The following is a 15,028-nucleotide window of genomic DNA, read 5'->3' as shown; positions in this document are numbered from 1 at the left end:
CCCTCTCCCCTCCTGACGTCTGGGGAGAGAGGGGTGTGTAGTCAGAACTCCCATGGGTCTGGCGTTGAGACCGAGGGGTGTGTGAGGGCGGCTGCTGAGAGAAGTGATGGAGGGTCTCTGTGACAATGATGTCCAGCTGTTAGATGCCAGGAGACAGCAGGCCGACTGGCATGTTACCCCGTCTGGTCGGAGGAGCGAGTGGAATGCTAACTAGAGCCAGCAGTGTGTGCGGATTCTCACAGCAGTTTGGATCCTCTCCCTGTTGTAGGTGAAACATTTCAAATGATTGACTGGCGCCTAGAAATGAACCAAAAGGCCAGGTACAGTAGGAGTTATGAGTCTGAGATGAAGTCAAACTTTAATACAGAGCACTCTGGGTACAAGCATTCACATCATTGTGTAAAGGCAAGTACAAAGGAACTGTTTTTTTTGTTCAAAAAAGGTAGGCAAGTGTACTATGCACCAGAACTCATAAGTGCATCTTTTTCTAAACAAGCATCTAAGAGCCCAACCTAGTGATTAATTAAAAGTACAAGAACAAAAACTACAAAGGGTGCTCAGAGAGCACAGGGCTCTGCCCATTAATGCATTTTGTTGGCATCATCAAGTTAAAATGGTTAAACTCACTCCTCAGTATAAATATAGCACACTTGCACCATTGAAGAGTAATCTTTTTGGTGGTGTAACTGATTGTGGTGTTTATGAGAGGTGTTCATGTATGAACACAACTGAACATACTTGTGTAATTTTTTCAATCAGCCATTATAGACAATAACAGAAGACATAACAGTTAGAAAACTATATGCATAAATTAAGTTCAGTGTTCATTCCTCTGGGGGGTAAAAAAAAGATGGGCGCTAGCCCAGTGTCCATGTCTCTGGGAGGGGTAGAGGGGCACTAGCCCAGTGTCCATGCCTCTGGGAGGGGTAGAGGGGCACTAGCCCAGTGTCCATGCCTCTGGGAGGGGTAGAGGGGCACTAGCCCAGTGTCCATGCCTCTGGGAGGGGTAGAAGGGCACTAGCCCAGTGTCCATGCCTCTGGGAGGGGTAGAGGGGCACTAGCCCAGTGTCCATGCCTCTGGGAGGGGTAGAGGGGCACTAGCCCAGTGTCCATGCCTCTGGGAGGGGTAGAGGGGCACTAGCCCAGTGTCCATGCCTCTGGGAGGGGTAGAGGGGCACTAGCCCAGTGTCCATACCTCTGGGTTCTAAGTTGGCTTATGCTACACTCCTCCATCGAGTTTCGTGAAAATCGTTCTGGTAGTTTTTGTGTAATCCTCGGATATTATTTTGTTTTGCATGCATAGAAACATAAGATAATATCGGTTGCTTAAACAGCAAATAAATTAAGTTGATATCTAAGATGATATCTAAAGCTGACTTGATTCCTCATTGTAACAAGAAGCCAACGTTCTCTAAAGAAAAAAATCAACATCTTCATCGTCGCTCGAACCCGCGACGAAAATCATGAGACCAACACCTTAACAGCTCGGCCATACATAAGTTAAGAGCATAAACAATGGTCAGAGAGCACAGGTTCCCATGCATGAATGTGTAAGTTGATAAAAATGAATAGATAAGAAAGCAGCACGGTTTGACTGTCCCTGTCTTTTTTCATATGATATCTGAGTGCATTTAAAATAGTTTGTGGGATGTTCCAATCGCTCTGGTAGTATAATCCTGCTATATGACGGATAATACCGTTTTTTCGTTTGCTTCAACACTCAAATTAAAAAGAACACACAGTTAGTGAAACCTGACACTCAAGGGGCAAAACCTCAGCCCAGATGTGCAGGGAGCATATGATTTATGTAGGCTAATACACACAGGATCCAGGCTAAGAAAATGTAACTTTTCCTAATACAGTGTTTATCTGATTTGATTTTCATGAATCAAATATGATTCTGTTTTACATGCATAGAAACATAAGACAATATTGGGTGTTACAGCAAAAAAAAAAGTTGATATCAATTAAGAGCTGAATACGGGAACGGAACCCGGTCCTTCGCATTACTAGACTGATACGTTGCCACAGGCGGTATTATAGATAGGCCCTACACAGGAGAAGTAGGCTAGATATAAATCGAACCAAGCCGATCCAAGTATGGCAAATGTTGTTTTCTTTTAATTCGTGTATCCAAACAATGATTCTGATCTGCACCAAAATGTAATATGTTCAAACTTGGCCCATGCTACACCCCTCGGTCGCTGGGCGGAGCCAATACGTGCTTGGAGGAAAGGTCAGAGTATTCTTCTTAATGTTTTACTGTCTTTGTCGCATGACTGGTCAGAACTGATCAGGTCATGGTCTTTATCTTAGATGGTCTTTATCTTAGAAGTGTTCTTGGCCCTTCCTGGGAAGAGTACTGTATACAGTAAGATTATGCAATTGTTGTGTCTGCTGACCCTAGAAAGTGCTTTTTAAATATATTAGGCCTATTGATACCGAGTCCTGTATCTCATGGTCAGGACTAAATGACTGAGAGAACAACTCATTTTTATTATGTAAGGTTAATCATAGTAGTGATAGTAAATGTAAGTATGTAAATGCTATAGACAGAGAGTATGAATATGACAGTGATAGTGAGTGGGATAAGGGTTATATGGTTCTAGCTGGTGTCCAGTCTGGGAGAGGCATTCCAGTGTCCAGCACTGACAGTAGATTCCCACTCCAACGATGGCCACAGCAGCATTACAGGAAGACCTGGAACTGTAATAGGACAGCTTCCCTTTCCCAGGTTTACTTCATGGACACGTCATCGTATGGCTGTCTCTACTTTGGTCACTATATGCTTATTGTCTCTTTCAAACAAACAGCCATTTTAAAGGTATGATTGTTCAAGTGTGTCCTGAGCTGAACAGCTTGTAGGCTAGAGCAGTAAGCAACAGGAGGCCTCTAGTATCTCACAATTCTTTTATATCACCGTAAGTCAATTATAATTCCATTTCCTATATGCGGTACATCAAATTCAACAATTGAATCACAACATGACAAACAGACTTTGATAGCATTTCAATTTAAACCATGTCATGTACTGTACCGGTCTCCCTTGAAAATTGTCTGCTGTTCTCTGCTTAGGAGAGCCTCTTATTGTATAGCAGAGCTGTAATTGATCACTTTCCTTCTTGTTTCTTGTCGTTGAAATCGAGAGTTTAACATGTTTTTGAATGATTTTTCAAGATGCCCATCCACATCCATTATATGACCAAAACAGTGATAGAGCAATTATCAACTTTCTCGAAAATGCTAGCTTTGTCAACGTTTTGATCTGAACCATTGTATATGATCATAAGTAACCTTAAAACAGGGCTAAACATGCATTTTCCCTTTACTACTCCTTTAACCAACAACTTGCTTCCTACTTGGGACTCACAAGGATTCTGTTTCACTCAGTTACACTTAATCCATATGATTTTATTAATACTCTTACAGCTGCATGTTGGTATTTCCCAAGGGGTCACTGAGAAATCTCTACTGCCCCCAAACAAATCCCGAAGAAGAAATAACCTTCAACCATGATTAGAGAACAGTGAGTCTGAACTCTCCAAATGAACAGATGTAGGCCCACTGGAGTCTGAGAAAGGGTAGGTCATTTCTCTTGAGGATCATATGACAGATAGAGGGATGGTCTGAATGCCAGCGACGTCTGAATTTTCTCTCAGGACCTGTGCAGAGAATCCTGTTTGGAAGTGAGTAAGTGCGATTAGATTTCCCCTGAAGCAGATAATGTTGTTTCACGTCATCGAGCCAATATCCGCACGGATCTAAACATTTAAACATTAAATGTTCTTTAAAAAACAACAACTATCTAACATAGCATCTGTGAATGTTAGGATATAGAGCACAAGCTTAGGCATCTCTAGGTCCCAGCAAAGATTACTCACCAGTTCATCTGAGCCAACCATGTCCTAGTAGCAACACCTGGCTGGCTTCCACACAGGGAAAGGAGTTCATCTGGACCAGAAACTAGAGCCCCTAATTAGCCTGATGAAAAACATAACCCAATAGATAACAGAATATATTTCAACTTTTATTGTTCAGCAAAGGCAGAAAAAAATATTTGTCCAAGCCAAACAGTATCTTGGCCTCAAACAGTTTAAAAAAAATCCTCACACACTGGATACTTTCAAGACCACCACTGTGATCCAAATCTTAACAAGGCACACTGGCACGTGCTTTTATGATATGAATCAGTATCAAGTCAAGGCTCTCGGTTTCTTCTTTTAAGGTCATATTTGACCATGAAACATCTGACTTCTCTACCCCAGTGTGTAGATATAGATTAGGTGAATTCCACTGAGTCAGTTGAGTCAGTTGAGTTGATTCGCAACAGCTTTCAGCTAGTACGGACATTTTCCTCAATGACTGAATGTTGTGTATTCATCAAACTTCTACATTGTGTTTTTTTTTCCTGTTCGTATGAAGCACTGCCCAAGTGTTTGTGCTGAAGTACCCTACTGTCAGCAAACAAGTAAAACATCTATTGAAATGTGTGTGGTTGAAATAACTTTGGACAGGACATTTAGCAGCCAAACTGATCTCAGCAGAAAATTTGGTCTTTTGGAGAATTTCTCCTACTGCCCTTGACCCACTTAGTCAATTTTACTGGGGCAAGTGCAATGTGGGTTGTGTGCAATAGTCTATGTATGTGCAATGTGTTGTGTTGTGTATGTGCAATGTGTTGTGTATGTACAATGTGTTGTGAGTAATATGTCTAATGGGTTTTGTATGTGCAATATGTTGTGGACAACGTGTTGTGTGTAGTATATGTATGTGAGACATGTGATGTGTTGTGTGTAGTATATGTATGTGAGACATGTGATGTGTTGTCCTCCTCTGTTTCTATGTATAGAGTTGATTTGTGCAGCAAACGAGTCCAAGACAAATTTCCCTGAGGGGACAATAAAGTATATTCTATTCTATTCTAATTTTGAATTCATGCATTGAAAAAGCACCAGTTACTCTATCTATGCAGTATCTCCCAACCCCGGGAAGGCTGTGGAAATGGCAGCCAGCTGATAAGCTGATGTGTGTGTGTTGCTCTTGAAAGCGATTGATCGGCTTATTGACCAGGTGCTGTCCATGCCATGAAGTTTCAAAGGCCCCATTCAGTCTGCTGTGTCGTCACATCTGCGTCATTTCACTGCGAGGAGTGGCCGCCACATGACAGCGCCCAGCTGTGTTTGTCTCTGTCCTTTTCATGTGGTGTAATGGCTGAGATGCTCTTTCAGACAGGGAACTGAGAGAGGGAGACGTAGGGGGAGAGAGAGAGAGAGAGAGAGCAGGGGATGAGGGGGAAAAAAAGAGAGACAGACTACTGGAAGTTCAAGGGGCGATGGAACAGAAACAAAGTTGTATTTTCCACCCCTGACCCAGTTTGCAGGACGGTACTATAGAAGAGGGTGAGAAGCTGCATGTACTTAGAAGAGAAGGAGATGAAGAAAATGACAAAAGGTGGAATGCATTTGTTTTGACAAGCCGAGGCTGAGACAGTTGATATGCCAGGGGTCAGTTGGGGGGTTCTGAGCCTGCCAAGGATCAGTTGTGGGGTTCTGAGCCTGCCGCATGGTGCCACAAGCCTTTCATCTCAACTGGACAGACAGAAGAGAACCTGACCAGTCCTGACCTGACCATCTAGCTCCTGCTGTGGAGAGACATTCTTCATCTTCACCCCCGCAGGAGCGTGAGGTGATGTCATCAGAGACGCAAAGTTCAAAGCATTCATTGTGGCCTAATGTACCTGATTGGATGATGGGTTAATTGAATTGGAGTTTCGGGAAGCATTGATCAATTGAATCAGAGCCCTATTCAATTAATGTCGAGGGGGAGTGACTTAATGTTATTCCACTAAAACCCATGCTCATGTCATTGTTATCACTCTGACCTCACCTCAATCACATGGGCATGTCACTGGCTGATGACGAGCTCTCCAGAGGGTTAAAAGCAGGCGGTTGATAGTTAACTGTGAGTGAGTTGAGGAGAGGTGAGACATCATTCACCCTGACAGATCCGCCTTTCACAGACCCAAGACAGATAATTGCAGACCCAACCACCCCGCCCCCCGCCCCAACCCCTCACCCCTCCCATTAGTTTGGATACTCTTCAACAACCAATGCCAACGTACGTAGATTCCTCACATAGAAATGAAGTAGGTATTTAAGGTGCTACATGTAGGATTTTAATAGTTTCTTCATACTGTATGTCTATGTTAGCTGACTAACCAGGTCAAATTGGTAGTGAAGTAAATTTGAAGAATTTCCTTACTGCATGTTGTCTTTGGTGATCATATTGAATGTGAAGGTTTCCTGGCCGGCCAGCATCACGGTCAACTCCACCTGTCACCTTACTTCTCCTCAGCCTGATTTTAATATAAACGTGAGTCTTTCCATATAAGATCTGACATGTTGAATCTTGAAAACAGCTCGTCACTCACGTAGGCCGATGAGCTCTCTCTAACCCCCCCCCCCCCCCTCTCTCTCTCCGTTGTTTGTATCTCTCTTTCTCTCTCTCTTTCTGTCTCTCCCTCTTTCTCAAGCAAACCCACAAACACTCAAAATTGCCTTGAATGCAATCTTCACAACACACTTGTGGGAATTGTTATCCATGATCTCTAGTTGGCAAGTGTGAGGGATCAAACGCATCCGCGTGTCCGTGGGCCTTCCATCATGGTTACTGAACACAAAGCAGAAGCAGCAGTGGAACAACTAGAGATCGTTCCCATTCAAACAAGCCAGCCTCTCAGAAACCTGTCACATTGATGTCGATGATGATTACCTCTGATAACATTCTACCAAGCCTATGGTAGGGTAAGCCAATTATAAAAGAGGGCCTACTATTTCAGCGAAGGCTCAGTTCATACTGCACTCCGAAGTTACCAGGGAAACTTTCTATTGACACATTCTAAGACGGGGATTACCCCATAACCCCGCAGGGGGGCTTCCCAGCAAGAACCAGGCTGTGTGGATCAAACCAGGGACTGAAATTGAGTGTCGAAGTCAATGCCCCTATGTTGTTTTGTTTTTGTGTCATATCACATTAAGATGGATGTATGGGCGAGAGCTGATGCTAGGAAAGGTGATGAAGAGGACTCCAGCCTCCCTGCACTGCTGATCAATATGCCTGAGTGTCTCACTCTCTCTCTCAGTCTGACACACTCTATTCTCTCACTGTCTCTTTCTCTTCTCTCTCTCTTTTCTTTCCTCCCAAACTATTTCTCTCTCTCTCTCTCTCTCTCTCTCTCTCTCTCTCTCACACACACACACACACACACACACACACACATACACATTCCATCTTTCCAACTCTTCTCCTTGAATTCCATCCAAATCACACTGAGGAAAGGCAACATGGCTCCAACAACAATATTAAAGGTTGTTGAAGCAAATCAGAGCCCAACAGACCAGAACAAATTCCTAGTACTGTATGTGTAAAAGCCTACCTGGCAAAAAATCTGATTCTGATTCTGTTATCTGCAAAGGCGATACATAAATACAAATTATGATTATTGTTTTTATTAAGTCCTGTGTCACATACTGTACAGCAGGGGTGGCCAACCAGTCAGAGACTAAGAGCCACAAAAATTACTGTGGTACCACCCAGAGCCAAACCATATATACCAGCGTTTCTCAACCTTTTTTTCAGTCACCGCACCCTTCATAAGTACTTAAAATCCCAAGGCACCCCAGTCTAAAATAAGAAGAAAAACGTTATTGTCCATTAAATATACATTTAAAGTTAATTTATTTAAAATTAGTACATACAACAAGATATTTTCTGACATTATATATTTTGGACTGGGTTGGGTTAGGCTGGGCTGGGCTGGGATGGGTTAGGCTGGACTGGACTGGGTTAGGCTGGACTGGACTGGACTGGGCTGGGATGGGTTAGGCTGGACTGGACTGGACTGGACTGGACCGGGCTGGGCTGGGCTGGGCTGGGCTGGACTGGACTGGACTGGGCTGGGCTGGACTGGGCTGGACTGGACTGGACTGGGCTGGGCTGGGTTGGGCTGGACTGGACTGGACTGGACTGGACTGGACTGGACTGGACTGGACTGGACTGGACTGGGCTGGGCTGGACTGGACTGGGGATTTGAGTCTTTGAAATGTCCCAATGATGTCTGGCATATCAGACAGAATGGCTTACCATTACGTTCTATGAAGAAAAAATGACTCTCCCACTCGGGTAAAAAATGTCCTGTGTTCGTCTTCATATTTTCTTTTCGCTGCGCATTTCTTTCCAGCCATTCTTTGGTTGTGTACAGTAGCCTAGGCTGCGTTAGCTTTTGTCGTAAAACGCAAAGCAAATTATTTTGTTTACAATTATTTTGTTACCAAGGTGATTTGCTACCTGATAAAGTGGTTAAGTGGTTCTCACGCGACTTCCTCGCGACCTAGCGAAACGAATCATATGATTTTATGACAAATCTGCAATAAACTAAAATGGGCTGGAAGAAATGCACAGCGAAACTAGAGAGAGAGAGAGAGAGAGAAGCGTTCTTATGGAATTAATGAATGTATTTTTTTAATGAAAGGATGGAAGAGTCGCAAGCCAACTTTTTTTTAAATAAATGGATGGAGGAGCCGCACATTGACGGGTTGGCCCCCCCTGCTGTACAGGATCAGGTTCATTGCCCCCCCTGCTGTACAGGATCAGGTTCATTGCCCCCCCTGCTGTACAGGATCAGTTTCATTGCCACCCCTGCTGTACAGGATCAGTTTCATTGCCCTTATTGCCCTGCCTGTGTCCTCAGAGCAGTCATCGTTCACACGTGGTGATGGACAGATGATGAAGCGCCTCAAGAATCTGTTCTCAGGAATTACATTATTGTAATTTACTGTAGCAGATGCTTTCATCCAAAGCAACTTAAAATACGTGTATTAGATAGGCCTACAGTAGGTAAGTCAAAAGAATTATAGTCACCAAAAAACATAAATGCATCTCCTTTGTATGTATGTATGTATGTATGTATGTATGTATGTATGTATGTATGTATGTATGTATGTATGTATGTATGTATGTATAAATGAATGCATGCATGCATATGTACTGTATAAGTACTCCTAGACATATATTTTTATACAGACTGGATGTATGTACATATAGTTTTTATTCTATACTGTACACATGCTGTACATATGGATGTATATTCCTGTTCTTTCTCTTTTTATGCTACTACTCTGTATCTAGCGTCTTTTTTTCCAACCTTGCTGTAATTCCACTGCTGAAACGTTATCTATCTATCTAAACTAACATCTAACAGCATAACCACCAGTGCTAAGGTAAAAGTGCAAAAACAAATAAATACAAATACAAAAACTGCTAAGAGGAGGGATCAGGGTGGAAGGGTAGGCCTACTTCTGGAAGACATGAGTTTTCAGCAAGGGAGACACCTACCATATCCCCTCGAAGTTGGAGAGGAAAATATGATGTTTAGCATGTTAAATGCGGCTGACAGGTCCAAGAGAATCAGGACAGATAAGAGAGAGTTTGCTCTTGCTGTCGAGTGCCTCACCTTAGATCCGGACTGGTGGGGGTCCAAAAAGTTGTTCAATCTGATCTCATGAAGCTCTGGTCTGCAGGGGCCTCAGGCAAGGCCAGCTCTCTGTCTGCAGGGGCCTCAGGCAAGGCCAGCTCTCTGTCTGCAGGGGCCTCAGGCAAGGCCAGCTCTCTGTCTGCAGGGGTTTCAGGCATGTACACGTGATGTACAAACACCAACTGTTTAGATACTGGGGCGCCAGGCATCTCATCCTATCTTTGTTGCAAGGCCGTATTTCGAGAAGAGAGAGACAGTTTTGTCTAGAAAGAAGGAGGGGGGTGTGGGACACCCCCCCCCCCACCTCTCCAAGGGTTAAAACCACTGTTCAGTTTGCATGTGCTTTTATTTGAGTTCAGCCAGCATCCAGACAGGTCATCTGTGCATTAGACTACATGCCATTGTCTTTTGTATGTTAAACCTTCTGGAATAAACCGCTTTTGCTTGAGGCTCAAATCCCATGTTGGAGAGATTCATTGGGAATACACCTGAGAAAGGACACTGGACACTGGTCGTCTTTTATTGAAATACAAACACAACGCAGAGCTGAAATAAGGACAATAATAAAAGACAACGAAAGTCAACACTATCCAGTCAAATGTTGCTCTTGAAATATTTTCCTACTAACGTTAAATACATGATACAAGCAGCATACCATATTTACTCAATTAACTTTATTTTGGAATTTGTGAGAAGATTTTGAAAAAATGAGACGGGCATTTTAGAACCATGCAACAACAAAAAAGTGAGCAAAAGCACAAGATATGAACAAATACTATATACAGCATATGGGTTTAGAACAGAAGGGATGCAAGGGACATAAAAGTTATTCACTGCACATCAAGGTTTTTTCTTTAAATCCCATTTATCCCCATTCAGCCCTGATGTGATTGAACACTGGCACAGTCACTGACACATGGAGCCCACGGGACTTGATTTAGGGTCAGGGTTAGGGTCCTCTCCAGACGGCTTTTGAGTTGGTTACTGTGGGGCCACCTCTGTACAAATCACAGTCAAACACAGACCTCTGCCCATGAGTGCATTTCCGTCATCAGTGTGTGCAGTTGTGGCCTTTAAACCATGGACTTGACCTATAGGGGGCCATGCAATAGCAATTAGACCTCTCTTCCTCTTTATGTGGCCTGCCCCATATTGAGGGTGGATGTATATATCATCTAAGTTGGTCAATGCTCCTCCAGGTTTTGTAGAAATCGTTTTTTTGTGTGATCTTGCTGACAGACAGACAGACAGACAGACAGACAGACAGACAGACAGACAGACAGACAGATAGACAGAAAGACAGGCAGGCAGGCAGACAGACAGACAGACAGACAGACAGACAGGAAGGCAGGCAGGCAGGCAGGCAGGCAGGCAGACAGACAGACAGACAGAGAAGTGAAGGCATTACCTTCCTTCCCTGCAGGAATGACAGAGGTAAAAATGATAATAATTAACACTTTTCTAACAATATGAGACATTATTATATTATGAGCTGTTATTACATTACAAGTGGCCCCAGTAAGGCTCATAATGTAATTAATTATTACATTATGCACAAATTAGTTATTACGTTATGAGCACATGGTTTTATTACATTATGAGCTTATTATTACATTATGAACTTTTTAGTTAGTTTATAGTGTAATAAGTTATTACATTATGAGCCGTTATTACGTTATGAGTCTTTATGATGTTATGAGTTGCTACAGCTTCAGATGAAAGAACAAGTTTGTTTTTTGTGAATATGTACAAAAATATTAGAGCTTAATAAGGTGACATTAAAGGAGTAGTAAAGGAAAAACGCATTTTTAGCCCTGTTTTAAGGTTACTTATGATCATATACAATGGTTCAGATCAAAATGTTGACAAAACTAGCACTTTTGAGAAAGTCTGATAATTGCTCTACCACCGTTTAGGTCATACAATGGATGTGGGTGGGCACCTTGAAAAATCATTCAAAAACATGTTAAACTCTCGATTTCAAAGACAAGAAGCTCACATTAACATGTTTTTTGAATGATTTTTCAAGATGCCCACCCACATCCATTGTATGACCAAAACGGTGGTAGAGCAATTATCAGACTTTCTCAAAAAGTGCTAGTTTTGTCAACGTTTTCATCTGAACCATTGTATATGATCATAAGTAACCTTAAAACAGGGCTAAACATGCATTTCCCTTTACTACCCCTTTAACAGTTGTAGAGGCAAAATTACAACTGTTTGAATGACAAAAAATGGTGGTCAGTTGGTCTAGTTTTACTCACTATAATCCCACCCCCAGCCTCTGACGTAAGCGGCTCATTTTAAGATCATCAAAGGCACAGAGCCGCAGTTGAACTAGTTTTCAGAGCCAAGAGCCAGGATCTTATGTAGAAGCGCAAAACACTGGTTTGAGATAAGACATCGGCACTGAACTAGCCCTGTAAATGCTTGGATTGAATAGGGCCATGTCTTGAGGGGCCTCAGCCAGGGCCAGCTCTCTGTCTGCATGGGACTCAGCCAGGGCTGCCTCTTTTTCTTGGAATCCTGGTGGCTGACATGGAGGGACTTAAACTGTTGCTTTTCTATCTGTGCTACAGTAATTTGTGAGCAGATTAGAGGGAAGCATCTGTTAAAGCCAAGAGCAACGCACGGCTTCAGAGTTTCTGGGTAAAGTCATCTCTCAGTGTCCTTTCACTGGGTCTTAAGTGGTTTTTAACTTTTTCACTGGGTCTTAAGTGGGTCTTAAGTGGTGTAAGACACTGACAGACTTGAGTCGACCTTAACCTGGTTCCCCAAATAATTGCTTCATTGTGAAACATTCCAGACCAGTTCTCATCTGAACCTGACACTTCTAAAGACATTACAACTCTGGCAAGGAAATTCACCTTTAATGAAAGCAGCATAGTACCAGGCTACATAGGTAAAGCAATTACATAGCTACGCTCTTAGACTCAACGTGCTGTGGCTTTCTGAAGGTAAGGTAAGGTAGAGAGGTTTACTGTCAGACCGTATGAGGTACACTGGTGGCTGAACGGTCTTACAAAAGAGCTCACCATTACTAAACTGTGAATTGCTGTTAATCGCATTTATTATGGATGGAGAACATTGCCGCTGCTGCTTCTAAAACTCTGCACAGTATTTTTCTCTCATGGAATATTATTACAGGAAATAGAACCATGATTCACAATAGCACAGCGAACCATAACAGCCAGTCCATTCCATGTATCTGATGATAGAATCCACACTCGGGTGCAACAACACAACTGTTATGAAAGGACATAGCAATGTGCTGTAGATGTCATGGGGAGACCACAAATCAACTCACATGTGATCTGAATCTCCGGGGGAGATATGTTTTATTGTTTGGCTCTAGGGACAAAATAGTGGGTTGGAAACCCCCAGATACCTTTCAAATCTGAGGTCATATTTGCAAAACAAATATGTATGCATTGGATTAAGTCAGATCAGCTGACAAGCTGGTTCGAAGTGTCTGTACTGCTCAGCTTGCTGAAGGCAACTTAATGCTGAAGGCATTTCCTTGTAGAGTCAATGGTGGAGCATAAACACAATGTTGTAGAGACTAATCAATGTTCTCCTTGTCAAATGGCTGGTTTACTGGCCGTGCTGATGTTCAGTTTAATTAACAGCTTATCAATTACTTTGTGAATGAGTGTTAAAAGTATAACATGGGAGGTCAACCATTCAGATTTCTCAACAGTTCAGGCAGACAGCCATATACAGTAATTTGCCATGATATTTACAGTACTATACATTATCAACATCAACAAGTGCTATTTTTGTGGAATACTAGGGGGTCCAGTTTATTTAGACTGTGATAAGTGTATGTGTGTGTGTGTGTGTGTGTGTGTGTGTGTGTGTGTGTGTGTGCGCGCCCGTGTGCGTGTGTGCATGTGCGCGTGTGTGTTGTGTGTATTTACTTGAACCCTGCAGATTAAATCTGCCTGGGAATGTCAAAGGAGGGCTCCTATTGGTTGGTGACAGGTATACTATACAATATTACGCATGAAGCGTTGAATCTTCATTGGAGGTTGATGACTTTCCCTACAGCCTCAACGGACAGATCACGTCTATCACCTTGCTATAATAACATAATGCTAATGATGTGTTTGAGGGAGACACTGTTTGAGGCCGTTGATCAATGTTGTCTGACCTCAGTGGAAGATCAAACAGGAAAGCCTGGGAATATTTTAAAGGCTTTATAGATAACTTTTCTATATAGATGAATCATAAAAAGACTGCCTACTATCTGAGATGTCTGAGGTTTGGTTCCCACCTCAAACAAGGCTCATGAGCCAAAAGTATTATGATGTGCTGTACCACGCGGTATCTCTGTGTCGGGAGTCATAAAACTGGAAAAACATTGGCTAAAACTCCAAAACATTGGCTCACAAGCCTTGTTAGCCATGTTTTATATTTAGGATTGGTCTACATAAAATGCTATCTAATGCATCTTTAATGGCTTTATTTACACATGAAGATGACATGCTCTCCCTTGACATGAGTAACAGTTTTAGCAAAGTGGAACTACAGGCTCTTCCAGTAGAACTTCTGTACAGGCTCTTCCTGGTTCTAGTCCTTGACAGATTCAGCATACCGTATGAAGTACAATAAGTATTGTACATATTGATTTGTTTTTAATGTTGGCAATTTTTATGTGATAAATCATTTCCTCTTGTGGTGGTGCACTTACTGATGCTAGATTGTAAGAAATGGTGCTTGTGGAGTATACTATTACAGGCCAGGCCTGCTGATGTCATTGTTTAACTCGTGAGCCAGTTGTTGCTGCAGTGTCCTGGGCTGATCCTCATCTCTCCCTGCTAGACATCGCTTGGCAGCACATTCGGTTATCTCCAGACTTGGCAGAGTCGGTCGAATCATGCCCCTCCTGTTGTGTAACAACCCCGACTGTTTTCACTACCCTAGGGCTCTTGCTCTGCATCTGCAGCAAGGTCCAAAAAGCCACTGCAGGTGTTCACGATAGACCGTGGTGTGGAAAATAATTTAAACTAATATATCGGCGGTTCTGATTCCTCTGGCTCTGCACACATAACAAGGCGCTTACTGTAGCCAGAACAAGCACCTCAACAGCTCTACATCTGCCTCCTTAAAAAAAGAGAGTACTCTGTAGAACTTATCCCTGTAGGGGTTCCAAGTGCTCTGGTCAGTTAGAACTGTTTGGGGTTCCAAACTGCAACTTTTAGAGGGTTCTTTATGGGGACCACGCTCTCTCTAACTCCCAAAAGGGTTCTAACTGACCTGAAAAGTGTTCTATCTGGAACTGTTCCACATACCACTCATGTAATAGAGTCTTCTCCATGCAAGGAAATTACCTTGTAAATACCCAGCCTTTACTGCAGGAGCTCTCAGGATGGCGGTGTCACTGTGTGTTGATGATTGAGATACTCTACACATGATGTCATATACACACCAGGACGAGAGTATAGGTGACACCAGGAGGAGAGATACCATCTTGGTGGGATGTCTTCTGAAGTC

Source organism: Borostomias antarcticus (genome assembly GCF_949987555.1).
Source record: "Borostomias antarcticus genome assembly, chromosome: 14".
Taxonomy (NCBI): Eukaryota; Metazoa; Chordata; class Actinopteri; order Stomiiformes; family Stomiidae; genus Borostomias; species Borostomias antarcticus.
The sequence above is the reverse complement of the archived record's forward strand: the minus strand, read 5'-3'. Positions refer to the sequence as shown.